Source organism: Fistularia commersonii, chromosome 29, assembly GCF_037954325.1.
Source record: "Fistularia commersonii isolate RoL2024-O1a breed Wild chromosome 29, RoL_Fcom_v1.0, whole genome shotgun sequence".
Taxonomy (NCBI): Eukaryota; Metazoa; Chordata; class Actinopteri; order Syngnathiformes; family Fistulariidae; genus Fistularia; species Fistularia commersonii.
The window spans coordinates 12,017,676-12,031,978 of NC_141312.1; the positions used below are offsets into that span (position 1 = coordinate 12,017,676).

A 14,303-nucleotide genomic window follows, 5' to 3' on the forward strand; every position below is an offset into this window, starting at 1 on the left:
ATAAATATTTATGAAGATATTTTGTAAATATTTATTTTTTTATTGTTTACTGACACAGTGCTTTTTTCACAATTTATTTTTTTTTAGATTCAGGTCAAGGCTTCGCTACACACTCTGAAAGCCCAAAGCTCAAAATGTTCAAAATATGTTCATTATATAAATGGAATTACATTTTCTCTGTAGCACTTTGTGGATTTCAAAAGCAACACACTATAATTGTTTATACAAAGTGTAAAGGTTAGAAAAAGCAATATATGCAGTGGTACCTTTATTTTAGACGTCAGAAAGTAATTCCAGCTCCTAGTGTTTTCGTTTCCGTCCACATGGCTCTTTGGGTGTTAAATGTTGCCGACCTCTGGTCTAGGATGAGGGGTGAAATGTCTTCAAGTGAAGAAAATCATGTCCAGGTGACACGACAAAAAAGGAAAATGAAAATCAACTCATCAATTCATTAATGTTTTTTTTTTTTCCATCAATTGAACATCAGGGATGTGGTGGCGTAAGGAATCTCCAGCTATAGAACTGCATGTATTTGGACTTTGAGGACGCACATAGCGCTACAACCCAGGAAGCTAGATACAGTATATGTCCAGGCACGCATGACTTCCCAAAGTCAGATAATATGATGACAATGACAATAACTATGAGAAGTAATAGCCAACACCATATAGTCTGGTCTCATCCGTAAGTTTATTCAAATCAGCTTGCTCTGGATTGTGACAAAAGCAGAATGAAGCAAAAAAGATGTTATTTATTGACAGACAAAGAAGATGCAAAAATCAGCTCCCAAGCCAGGATGATTAAATAAGGATTAATCTAATGCAGTTTTAAAAATAAACTTATAAAAGTCCTGAAGAAAATGAAAATTATCTTTTTTCTCTTTCGGCTGTTCACTTCAGGGATCACCACAGTGAATCATCTGCCTCCATCTAACCCCTAGTCTTTGTATCCTCTTCACTCACATCACTTTACTTCATGCCCTATTTCACTATATACATAAATATCTGGTTTCCCCTTGGCTTTCTGCTTTCCAGATCCAATGTCATCACCCTTCTATTCATATATTAATTATCTTTCCTCTTTACAGTTCCAAACCATCTCAGTCTGGCCTCTGATTTTATCTCCAAAGCATTCCACATGTGCTGTCCCTCTGATGGATTCATTCCTGATCATATCCATCATCATTGTTCCCAAGGAAACCTCAGCATTTTCATTTCTGCTGCCTCCAGCAATGCCTCTTTTCCTCACTGCCACTGTCTTGAAATCATACATTTCTGGTCTCACCATTGGACTGTCAACCTGACCTTTCATGCTTGATATTCTCTTAAAACACATCACTGCTGACACCTTTCTCCACCCCTTCCCACGTGCTTGCACACTTTAAGAAAATGGAGAGTGAAAAATATTTAATACAAAAATGTCCTGAAGTCAACCATTTTTACTACTGCCATCCTTGTAAAATTCTATAATGATTGAAGGATGGGTATTAATTGAGGTTTAATTTTAAACCTATTCTTGACCCTTACACCCTGCTTGGGGTGGCTTGGCGCAAAGGGTTGGAACAGTCATCCTGGAAACTGAATGTTCCTGGTTTAATAACCAGCTCCTTCTAGCCTGCCAAAGATTTGCTGAGCAGGAAACTAAACCCCTAATTACATGCAGTGATCAATGCTGTGCTCTATGTGTAACATCACGTGCCAATAAAGGATTTTGAAATTGCTGGGGAGAGCAGTTGTTGGAGATATGACTATTACACAGAGTAGCTAAGCAATGGAATAAATTCAAGATTAAAATAGTAAATCTATTAGACGTTGTGAAGAGCTCTGTTAAAGGAAAAAAAGTTTTGTGTATGTTGTGGGTGGTTCTTATTTTCATCGTCACACATTCATTGGTCAGTTTGTTTGTAGAATGCCACACTCATCAACCTTTTTATGGTTAGGAACCAACTGTAACCAATCTTCTAAGCAGTCTTTGATCAGATTATGCAAATGAGTTTAAATGAAAACATGACACTCTCATTAAGATTCTCAATTTGTAGCTGGCAACACATGCACATAAGCCCAAAATATGATGAACAACCACCCTGTCCTGCCTAAGCAAAAACCAAAGCAAAACTGAACTACCAACGTGAAGATTGAAAACCAAAGCTGAGCCTACTCTTATGTGAAGAGGGGGCTAGTCACCAGAAATCACCGGTGGTGCTTGAGTTTGGTTTAATTGGGTTATTTACTGTAGATTCTTACACTTCAGAGAGCTTTCAGAATGAAGGTCATGATATAATGATTGAATGGTTGTTCTTTAACAACCCTCGCACAGATGGCAAGGATTGTTGCACACTGAGATGACATTCATATTCATCATTTAAGATTTGGGTTTGTTATAAGGAAATTGATACATCTCAGAGTTATACACTATACAGTGTGAATACTAGGCACTAAGGATTGAGTAGGTCATGTGACGGCTGGTCCCTTACAGAAGAAGCCAACTGATGGCACAGCAAAGTAACAACCAAACACAACATGGTGTTGCAGCTTAAGTGTGACACACACAAGATCTGAGCAGAGATGCTGATATTAATCGCACAAAATATATCATTCCAAGTTTATTTTCAGCAGTTTTTGAAGACAGTAAGAACATGGAGGCTCAGATGAACTACAACTTGATAAAGCTTCAGTGTTTCATCAAAGTATTTTTGTGAGGTTATTATAGCATGTGGCAGCACCCAAAGCAGATGGAAACTCTCCCCCCGCAACTTGGTTTAGCTCTTCCAGGGGGAATCCTGAGGTTATCCCAGGCCGGTCAAGAGACATAGTGGGTCATGCTCAGAACACCTCACCAGAGGTCTACAATAGGCATCCTGACAAGATGCCTGAGCTTACTCATCTGGCTCCTCTTGATGTGGAGGAGCAGTAGCTCTACTCTGAGCCCCCCTCGGGTGACAAAGTTCCTTAGCCTATCGTGCAGCACCGATCTGCCTGCCGCTCCCCCTCTCCATTTTTCCCTCACTCATGAACAAGATCCCAAAATACTTTACTCCTCCACTTTGGGTAGCCTTTCATCTCAGACCTGGAGGGGAACTCCCAATCACGCCCTTACAGGTCGGGGAACTCCCAATCACACCCTTACAGGTCTCTGTCATTGCCAAAGTTAGAGGTGTAATCTTCAAGGAAGAGGAAGGCTGCGAGTGAGTCTAACTATATCTAGCGCAGGGGTTGGCAAACTACGGCCCGTGGGCCACATCTGGCCCGGTTGGTCTTTTTAATCTGGCCTGCCAGAGATTGGTACAGAATTCATACTTGATGTGGATGATTGAATGATTGGATCAATGAATGTGGGACCTCAAACAGGAAATTATTTCCTTTTTGGAGCTACTTTTTGGAGAATGTTCCTGAGCTGAATGACACAGATTGGCTTTGTGATTTAGCCTTTACTGTGGACGTACTGACACACATGAATGTGCTGGACGTGAAGCTACAAGGGAAAAACCAGTTTGTGCATGAAATGCAAGCAAACGTCAGAGTCTTCAAAACCAATGTGGTTTTATTATCAAAGCAAATGTCAGACAACTTTCAGACAAATGTCAGACAAGTCTGATATGTACTTTTAACAAATGCTTTTTTTTTTTACATGTATCATATATTGTGCTGCCACGGCCCGTCTGTCAAATTTTAGATGTCAATGCGGCCCCAGAGCCAAAAAGTCTGCCCACCCCTGATCAAGAGGGAGCCTCTCTGCCTGGCACACCAGCTCATATTCCTTCCCCATCGCCAAGCTTTGGTCACCACCCAGCGCAAACTGCATCCGACCCCCTTGACCCCTTCCTATGGATGGTGAATCAACTGTAAGGGGGACCCAAATTGTCTTTTGATGCCATCCAGAAGGCTAAAAGGTCCCAGCTTCCGGGCACTTGGCATTGAGCCCCACCAAAAGGTCTGACTAATCACTTCCAGAATCATCGAGGGGTCATCACGAGGGGTCTTCTGTCTAGTTCACTTTGTCTGGTCCCTCACTGGACCCATTTGCTTTCGGTAAGCAGAAAGCCCCCCGAGAAGCTTAGCCTAGGATCACTAGAATGCACAAACTATGAATTTTATCTCATTTTTATGTGACAAGATGGTCAAGTCCTGCCATTAGTTGAAAAAAAAGAATAGAAATTAATAAATAAATGACCATTCTGTCATCTTCTTCTCCTTTCGACTTTTCCCTTCAGGGGTCGCCACAGCAAATCAAATGATCAAACTTCTCCATCTAACCCTATTCTCTGTATCCTCCTCTCTTACACCAACTACCTTGATATCTTCTCTCACTACGTCTATAAAGCTTCTCTTTGGTCTTCCGCAAGACCGCTTGCCTGGCAGCTCCAATTCCAGCATCCATCTACCAATACATTCACTATCCCTCCGCTGAACGTGACTGAACCATCTCAGTCTGGCTTCTCTGACCTTCTCTCCAAAACATCTAACATGTGCTGTTCCTCTGATAGACTCATTCCTGATCCTATCCATCCTGGACACTCCCAAAGAGAACCTCAGCATCTTCATCTCTGTAACTTCTAGCTCTGCCTCCTGTCTTTGCGTGATTGTAACTGTTTTCAGTCCATACAGCATCGTTGGTCTCACTACTGTCTTGTACACCTTTCCTTTCATTCTGGCTGATAGTCCTCTATCGCATTGTACCCCTGACACTTTTCTTCAACCATTCCAACTTGCTTAAACCCATCTCTTCACTTCTTTTCCACACTCTCCGTTACTCTGGACTGTTGACCCCAAGTACCTGATATCCTCCAACTTCTTGATCTCCACTCCCTGGAGCCTCACCGTTCCATCTGAGTTCCTCTCATTCACACACATATACTCTGTCTTGCTGCAACGAACTTTCATTCTTCTCCTTTCCAGCGCACACCTCCACCTCTCTAGATTTTCCTCAACCTGTTCTCTGTTCTTACTACAGATCACAAAGTCATCTACCAACATCATGGTCCAGAGAGATTCCTGTCTAAACTCATCTGTCAGCCTTTGCATCACCATTGCTGACAGGAAGGGGCTCAGAGCTGATCTCTGATGTCCTCAGTCATACCTCCACCTTGAACTTCTCTGTTACCCCTACAGCACACTTTACCACTGTCTCACAGCTAGCATACATGTCCTGCACCAGTCTAACATACTTCTCTGCCACTCCAGACTTCCTTATACAATACCATAGCTCCTCTCTTGGCACCCTGTCATATGCTTTTTCTAGGTCTACAAAAACACAGTGCAGCTCCCTCTGGCCTTCTCTGTACCTCTCTATTAGAATTATCAAAGCAAATACTGGATCTGTAGTACTTCTAGGCATGAAGCCATACTACTGCTGCAATTCTGCACATCCCCCTTATTCTTAAGAATAGGCACCATCACACTTCGTCTCCATTTTTCAGGCATCTTCTCACTCTCTAAGATCCCGTTGAATAATCAGGTTAGAAACTTTACCGCCGCCTCTCCTAGACACTTCCTTACCTCCACATGTATATCATCAGGGCCGACTGCCTTTCCACTGTTCAATCTCTTCAATGTCTTCCTCACTGCACTTTTACTAATCTGTGCTACTTTTTGGTCTACAATAGTCACGTCTTCTACCCTTGCCTCTCTTTCATTTTCCACATTCATCAGCTCTTCAAAGTACTCTTTCCATCTTCCATCACTCTTTTAACATCTGTCAATACATTTCCCTTCCCATCCTTAATCCCCCAGACTTGTTGTACATCCTTTTCATCTTTATCTCTATGTTTTGCCAACCTGTATAGATCATTCTCTCTCTCCTCATTGTCCAACCGAGGATACCGATCATTGTACACCCTTTGTTTTGCCTTTACTACCTCTATCTTTACTTTATGTCGTATCTCCCTGTATTCCTGTCTGTTCTCGTCAGTCCTCCCAGTATCACACTTCTTCTTTGCTAACCGCTTTCTCTGAATGTACTCCTGTACTTCCTCATTCCGCCACTAAGTCTGCCTATCTTTTTTCCTTCAAGATGACACACCAACTACTCTCCTATTCGTCGCCCTGATAACACTAACTGTAGTTGTCCAATCGTCTGGAAGCTCTCCCTGACCACCCAGAGCCTTTCTCAACTCCTCCCTGAAAACCATACAACACTCCTCCCTTTTTCAGCTTCCACCAAATTATCCTCTGCTCTGCCTTTGTCCTCTTGATCTTCCTTGACACCCGAGTCATCCTACAATCCATGGGGGATTAATAAATCCCGATTCCACCTTCCTTGATCCCTTTCAAAGAACCCCCAGACCAGACATTATCTGTCTAGTCTCATTGCCAAACAGATTCCTTGAATCTCTATGTTTTGTATAAAGTTGCTGTTTGTTGTTTAACACCCAAGGGGCTGTTTTTTGTCAAGCCTTCAGGTAAATAAGAAGAAAGGAACTACTGAGTGTCTGAAGGTCTATAACAGTTACTTAACACTTTAACTTTATTCACATTTTTCTCTTACAAATTTAAGCACTGGAACTGTACTTCCACTGTTCTAAAATCTTCCCATTAGACTGTTTCATGGCAATGATAAGGTATCTCTCAAGCAATTTAACAATGTCTAGTAATATTTCTGTGGCTATATATTGGTCAAACAAGGAATATCCCACTCTAAAGCTGTCCAGTGGTAGTTAAACAGAACCAATCTGATATGACTCAGCAGGAGCAAGTGGTGTATCCATAAGATAGGGATACCAGTGTGAGTCTTCCCTTCAAGCAACAAACATTGAATTTGGACCTTAAAGAAGGAATAAAGTGACAGGGATCTTTTTGAATTAGACAGACTCGCTGATCCATCTTTTGATCCATGATATATCAAGTTTAGGCTTCCCTATAGATAAAACTGAGTCTATTTAACAGGTGTAAACCAAAATTCATCCAGAGATCAATTACTGTTTTTTTTTGTTTACATGTTTTTCAATTTTCGCATTTTAAAATTAATTGTATAAAAGAGCCTGTTTTTCTATATGAAGTTTTCTATATCAGTGTGGCAACGAATAACTGACTTCCTAACAACACCTTTTACCATATGCATGATTCCTGCATGCCAGGGGTACTAAGATAGAATGAAAAGTCATGATGCTTTCCTGCCAAACTATTTTCTCTGAATATTCTAATAAGAATTTGTCATTCAACATTGACCTTCAAAACTCCTCATTTTTTTTCGCTTTTTTGGGGAAAAAAATGTATGGGTGAAAGTTTAAATTTTGTATGGGGGATTACATACAAAATAATGTCAGTACATTTATATGACCATTGATGATTTTAAAGTTGAAATAAAATGCCAAAAAATTACATTTTCATTTTGTTCAATTTCCATGATACCTAGTTGGCCCACACATTAAATTTAAATGAGAAATGTGTCCCACCAGCCAAAATTATTGCCCACCTCTGTGTTACAGTGTACTATCCTTGGATCAGAATGAATTATAAAGGAGTTTTTTTACAAAAACTGAAGGAAAACCGAATAATTCTTCACATCAACATTTCTTTTATCACCCTGTTTGTGGCCATGTGTCATCCTAAGCATGAAACTGAAGTTTGATCCCCGAAAGAAGGAGTACTTCTTCAGAATGAAGGACGGACATTGCCATCTTGATATTTAAGTTGTCACTTCGGTCAAGTATCTTGAAAAACATGTAAAAGATTAATCCCAGTAGCTGCATATTGTCACATGTCAACACTATTGTTCATGAGAATCCCCAACGGTCAGTATTTTGATCTGATTCTGCCTATGATTTAATTCATCATATCTGCTCATGAAACATTGAACTCATTGAAAAATGTCATGACCCTGAAATGGTTTTACTATCAAATATTCACACATAAACAGCCCTTGCATTCCAGCACGCACACACTTAAAGGCACTATGGGATCCGTGCTGCAATTAATGAAGAGATGGCATAATATATTTATTTCCAAGTCTTTAAGATTCAGGGCCTGGGGACTTGCATTCTGTCTCTGCCAAAGCTCTCTGAGGAACATCCATTTTGTTTGGCCTACATAACAATGGGAAACATTAAAAGCTGGCATAGAAGCCCTAAAGCTAAGACCCCAAACACAATTACGTTTGTACTGTTGATAGAGAGGCCTTGAACGTGGATAGGGGATTTTGTGACTGTATGTTTACAGATTTAATTAAATTACAAAATGAGACAAAAAAGCCTAGCAGCAAAACACTGCGATGGTTAATAGACGCAGAATAGGGCTATTGTTGAGTTCATATGTTGAGTATGAACTTTTATCTATTTACATATTGAGGTTTAGTTTCCTTAATATCGACATGTAATGTGTATAAGCTGGTGTCTCAAGCAGGAGACTGCAGTGAATGAATTCTAATTACTGTGCTGTGAGCCGACCTTGATAATGTGCAAATGTACAGGTGTCTGTAAATGACTGCTTACATGTCATTGCAATATTATATTTCAGCTCCTTGTGAGCTCTGAGTGCGTAAATCTTCCATTTTCACGCCCTGTCACTGCACTTCTACGAGGCCAGAGGTGATGAACTGGCACGGAAGAATGCCATTGTTATGTTACATCGTGAGTTTGTCTCATCAATTCATCTGGTGACTTAAGACATCCCCATGATGGCACTGAAAGATCATTTCAGAGTGCCCTTGCCTGTATGTGTCCCCTGTGACTAAACCAAAGTATTGCAAGTGCTGATATTGCCACACGGAAGGTCATGATAAACTAAGGGCTTTCACTGAAGTGCTTTCCTTTCTTACAGCCTTTCTACCCTCTCAGAGATTTCTGCAACCCAGCTGGAAATAGGCCTATCACATTTGAACAGTGCGGATGGAGAGTTCATGATAGATTTCTAGATAGAATCCAGATCCAGTGACAAAAAGCACTTTTAATACTCTCTCCCAGATCATCTGAGCTGAATACATGACAATTGCCTGACAAGGCCCATCACGCTTGATAGAATTTGGCCTAAACCTCAATTTTCTAAGAAAAGCTGCTATGTGTCTCATGACCTCTAACAAGTTCAGGCATTTGTATTAAAGATAATTTTCATCGTGGTTCCATTGAGCTCAGATGCAAGGAACTTTGACAGTAAACAACTGGTTAAGAATTCAAGTGTTTGAATAAAGAAATATATTCCTTGTCCTGCTTTTATAACCAGATCACAATACATAACATTAAGATTATTAATAAGATAACTTACTACATGTTTTTTGACCGAATGAGTGAGTGAATGGGTGCGATTGACAGGCGACTGGTCCAAGTACAATAAGCAGAAGATAATGGATGGATTGATATTCAAATAAACAAACAATACAATACAAACAATATGTTTAAATAAATAAATGATTGAATAAATAAGCAAAAAGGAAAATACCTTGCAAGATTTAGCATCGCAGTCTCTCTGCTTTAATTTGCATAATCTGACCTTCAGAACTCTCTGGGTTATTTTTATTTTTAGTTTCTTTTGTTTTTGCTAGTATCCAAGCTGAAAGTGAGGTTGCCTGATAGAATAGAGCACACATGTTCTGGACGGAACAAGGGAGGATTATCTAAATATGCATGAATTCCTTTTTTTTTTTGTTTGAATGTGTGTGTGTTTATGTGTGTGTGTGTGTGTGTGTGTGTGTGTTTGCGTGTGTGTGTTTGTGTGTTTGTGTGTGTGTGTGTGTGTGTATGTGTGCTGACTGATAACAGACACATGAGAAAAAAGGGGAGAAATTATATTTCATTTAAAAATAATCAAATCCTTTACACGAGTTTTCTTTTTTTTTTAATTGTTTTTATTACATACAAAGGCTAATCGACACTCATAAGCTCAGAACTTGGGTCCCACTGATCTTTACTGTTGATTATTTAACATGTATAGACTGTATTTAACATGTATTTTACAGACTGTAAAAACAAAATATAATTACAACCTATTTTTCATTCAGATGGTTGAAGGCCCCCACAGACTGACACTTTTGACTATAAAACCTACAATACGACTACTGATTATTGGTTAAAAATGTGCCTTACCCAGCCCCATTGAAGAATCATCTAATTGAGAGGTCAACAGTTCAGTTGCACGAAACAAAAATAAATAGATATAATTAAAAGCAAGAAACACACACTGCATAAAGTAAATTAAAAATAAATATGGAAACCATACAATGAAAGGTATTTGAAGGTGAAAAGTATCAAGAAAAAAGACTTCCTGTGTTAAACACAAAATCTATTTTGCACCTTGTGGATGTTTAATGGATACAAATGTTGAAAACAGGTGCTTCCACTTCATCTCTCTTCCTTTCCGTCCAATTGTAACATCTTCTGCAGAAAATGCTATACTTGTTTACTGCCATCCTAAAATTATTTTATTAATTTGAACCTTGACCCTTTGTTCAGCTCCTCGGGGGCTAATGGTCAGGTGTTGCATGAGGTTACTGGGTCAGCTCAACACTGGAGGCCACAGCAGTATGGGAGACAAGTCGGAAATAGGTCAATGTCAAGAGCGGATGGCAAATTGGAAGTGACAGTGAACCCTCAATGGAGCTGGAGAACATGAAGAAGCATATTTGCAGTGTATAATTCATTGTAACTTGAGTCAATTCAAAAAGCAATATATTCATTCACATTGAGTAACATCAAACGTGCCGGATTTGGTCAAGCAGTGAGACATAACAATGGTTGCTGTCTTGTATATGAATGTTTGAGTTTAAGAGTTCAAGAGTTCAAGACCCAAACATTTGGTCCAGAGTCTGTGCTACAGACAGTGTTAAAGACAGATATGACAGCACAGGTAGCAGGGAACACAGCTTCCCTCAGGACTAAATGTGAGCTTTAAGTCTGACACATTTTTGCAAGAAATGGTTATGGATCAACAAAGAAGTGATAGTTTATGATCCTAATTGTGATACACTACAACAATTTCGACGACCACTATCTTATTTGGCAACTACACCTCACTTCCTATTTCTTGATTCACTACGCCCCTTGGGACCGAATTGTAATGCCAGGTTTCCATCAAATCTGCTGATGATGATGTGATGTAGCAATTCTGGTTTAGATTTGAGAATCAACAAGAAGCAAAACAAATCCTTTCTATATTGTCTCCTAATCACATATCAGGAATAGATTGACAATGGAAGATAGATCCATTTGAATGAAGAAGATCTGGTCATACAAGAAGGTAGACAAAAATTCCCAATGCAAAATAAATCCAGCAGTTTGGTACAATGCTGGCATGAGTTTCACCCTCAATGGTTAGAGGCTCATCTTACAAGTTGAAAACATTGTTTGACTAAGCAGTTGGTACTCTTGACAGTTGACGCAGTAAAACATAGTGGGATAGAATATTTTCTCATTTAAAACTTGTGATAGGACAGTGATTATGAAAGTACATGAAGTTTCTGGAGAAAAACCTCAAACGAAATGGATCAAATTTAAACATCCACAGAGATAATTTACTGAAATACCCCAGTGTGTGTTGATGTTAAAAGAGGACGCAACAAACAGACGGATCCAATTAAAATCAAGAAACAAATCCTGCTTCATTATCTGATTTACTCCTAATAGGACACTATGGAAAAAATCCCGATCCATTTAGTGCTAGCAGTTTTAATTTGGCAATATTCTTAGTTTTGGAAATATCTATTATAAAACCAGCAACTACTTTGTGACATTTTTTTTTTTTTTTTTGCAATTACCCATTAAAATTAACCATATTGCAGACATATAGTGCAGAACATCTATGGAAAAACGAACAAAAAAGGAAAACAAACAAACAAAAAAAAAAAAAAACAACAACAAAAAACTGTGTTCCAATTCACCAAAATTATTATCGCACAGACACAATGCACTAATCTGGTGTTCTGTTTACTGAGCAGTTTAGTTTTTGTGTTCACAATCCATGATGTTAATGAACCTCAGGATTTCCCCTGATTCAACATTTATGATATTTTTTGCCATAAAAATGACAGGAATTATTACATAACAGTCTTGAGATATAGGCATCTCTCTGAATTCTGCAAAATTTCAATTGAATTTGCAGATTTCACCCACATCTGTAATTGATTCTTCCTCAGATCAGCCTTCCGCATTAATTCCGAAACAGCTTTCTTTCTCTCTTCTCCCTCTGGATATTTTTCAGCAAAGGCTCTGTGTTTTTGAAATGTCTTGCGACATTTTACTTTTATTGTTAGCCAGTTTTTCTCCACAAATTAGGCATACTGGTAGGCCACTCTCGTCAGAGGTAAATGCAAATGAATCTGCCCAGGCAACATTAAATGTTCTATTTTCTTAATATATTTTTCTTTTCTTACATTTCTCCATATTTCGCCTACCCGGTGTTGAAAGTCTCGACAGATGGACAGATTGACGGTGTTTTGGCAGGTATACTGGCTTCCGGGAGTGTGAAGTTCATTTTGAGTGCCAAAAAATAATAGATATAATTTTATTTTAATATTTCAAGATCACAATAATCTTCCAATTTATAACTAAAATTAAAAAAAGAACTAACACAAATAAAACACACTTCAATTAAATGCTTAGAATTGATTTTCCCAAGCCACTCGGAGCTACAGTGTAAGGATAAAAGAGCTGCGTGCGGCTCCGAAGCCGCGGGTTGCCGACCCCTGTCCTAAACGCTTCTTAAGTTCTAACGGCCTGTGGGGAGTTTCCAATATAAATGCCAGGGTTGGGGTCAGGTCTAGTTTATGATTGCTTGTTATGCAAACGGGAGAGCTCATCATCAGAAACTAGGTTAAAGGGATCTGTTGTGCTAATGGGGGAACAAAGTAAGGTGGGAACAAAGGTTTAGCTTTTGGGGATTAACCTGGATCAGAATGTGAAAAGGTGAAGCCAACAATGGAGTCAAATCTGTTGGATCACATGGACTGAGGCTCATATTGAAGTTTCTGGGACTTGCTTTGTTGGTGGATCTTGCCGGGTTGTTTGGAAGGTGCGGATGGTCCTGGTCCATGTGTGTTTATCCGTCTTGGTATTGATCCCAGTACAGCATTGTATGTGTCTCAGGCCCCCTCCTCTGTTTAGAGACCTTTTCTACATTTTGACTGATAACCCAAGAATAATTTAATTGTGACCCACTGGTACTTTTTGTTTTTTCTTATCTTTACTATTATCATCATTAATGTCGAGTGTAGGTGGAAGTTTGAAAATGACTGAAATTCACTCAAACAATTCACTTTTCGTAATTTTCATACGACTTGACATCACGTTCGTCATTTTGGATTCAATATGTCGAACAAAAATCTGTCAAACCAAGAGGACCGATGTGATCAAGTCATCCAAATCATATTCCACCCCAATGGGGTGCCCATGTCACATGGCCATATTAATGGGTAGATTTTGAGTTTGACATCCACTACACAATAAACATAAATAATAAAACATACTTTTTAAGGAGAGATAGAAACAAATCAAAAGTTGTGTTTGTGTAGGCGGTTTACATGCTATTATTAAATACTGTTTGAACACAAAGTTTCAACAAAATTTATTTTCATATATAGCAGCATCAATTGATTGCATCTCACCCCTACTCAAGGCATAAGAGCAGTCATCTTTGAACCAAACAGTTGGCTCGATTCCTGCATTCCTCCTGCTGAGCAACCTCAACCTGTGGCATGGCTAGCTGGGTAGCTGCTTCTCCCAACCTGAGAGTCTAAACAGCATGTAAAATATGTTCCTTGAAGGGTTAGGGTTGCCCATTTATAGACAAACCAAATGGATAAATTATTTAGATAGATATGTTAAAACTGGTTATTGATTCCTTCATGTTTGTCTAGAAGATGGATGCATCCACATCTCCCAGCCATAAGATAATATGAAACAAAAGAAAGCACAACTTAAAAAAAACTCTGTGGCCAACATTAATTGTGATGTCTGCCCGAAAAGGGTCAGTCTTGGTCATAAACTGCATCAAATGTGAGAGTTGCTCATAGGTAAGCCTTACTCGAAGAAAACATTTCATTTGAAACACTGTGTTAGCAGTGTAAGGTTTGTAAAACTAACTCAGATACCCCGTATGCAAGTTATATTTCTTCTTCTGTATTGCTTTAAAACAGTGTCCTTTTTTTAACATCCTGTGTAAACGTCTAATAAACAAATATGTATGATCGGGTTTTTAGACAAGGCTCCAGACATTCAAAGAAGCTGTTCAGCATTTAGCTGCCATGTCAAGGCCAATGATGGCTTTGAAAGGAACATGAACTAATTGCAATGACTTTTAAAATCCCGGAGCTGCTGTCCATAAGTCCGAAAGAGTCCAAATGTGTGACACTAAATAGCTTTTACAATTAAAACTTAATGCCAT

General features: G+C 39.1%; 1 protein-coding gene across 1 annotated transcript in view; it reads left to right on the forward strand.

Moving 5' to 3' along the window:
* sorcs3a (sortilin related VPS10 domain containing receptor 3a) overlaps nucleotides 1–14,303 on the forward strand; it is a 283,860-nt gene that overhangs the window by 51,342 nt on the left and 218,215 nt on the right. The gene's annotated exons all lie outside the window — the stretch shown is intronic.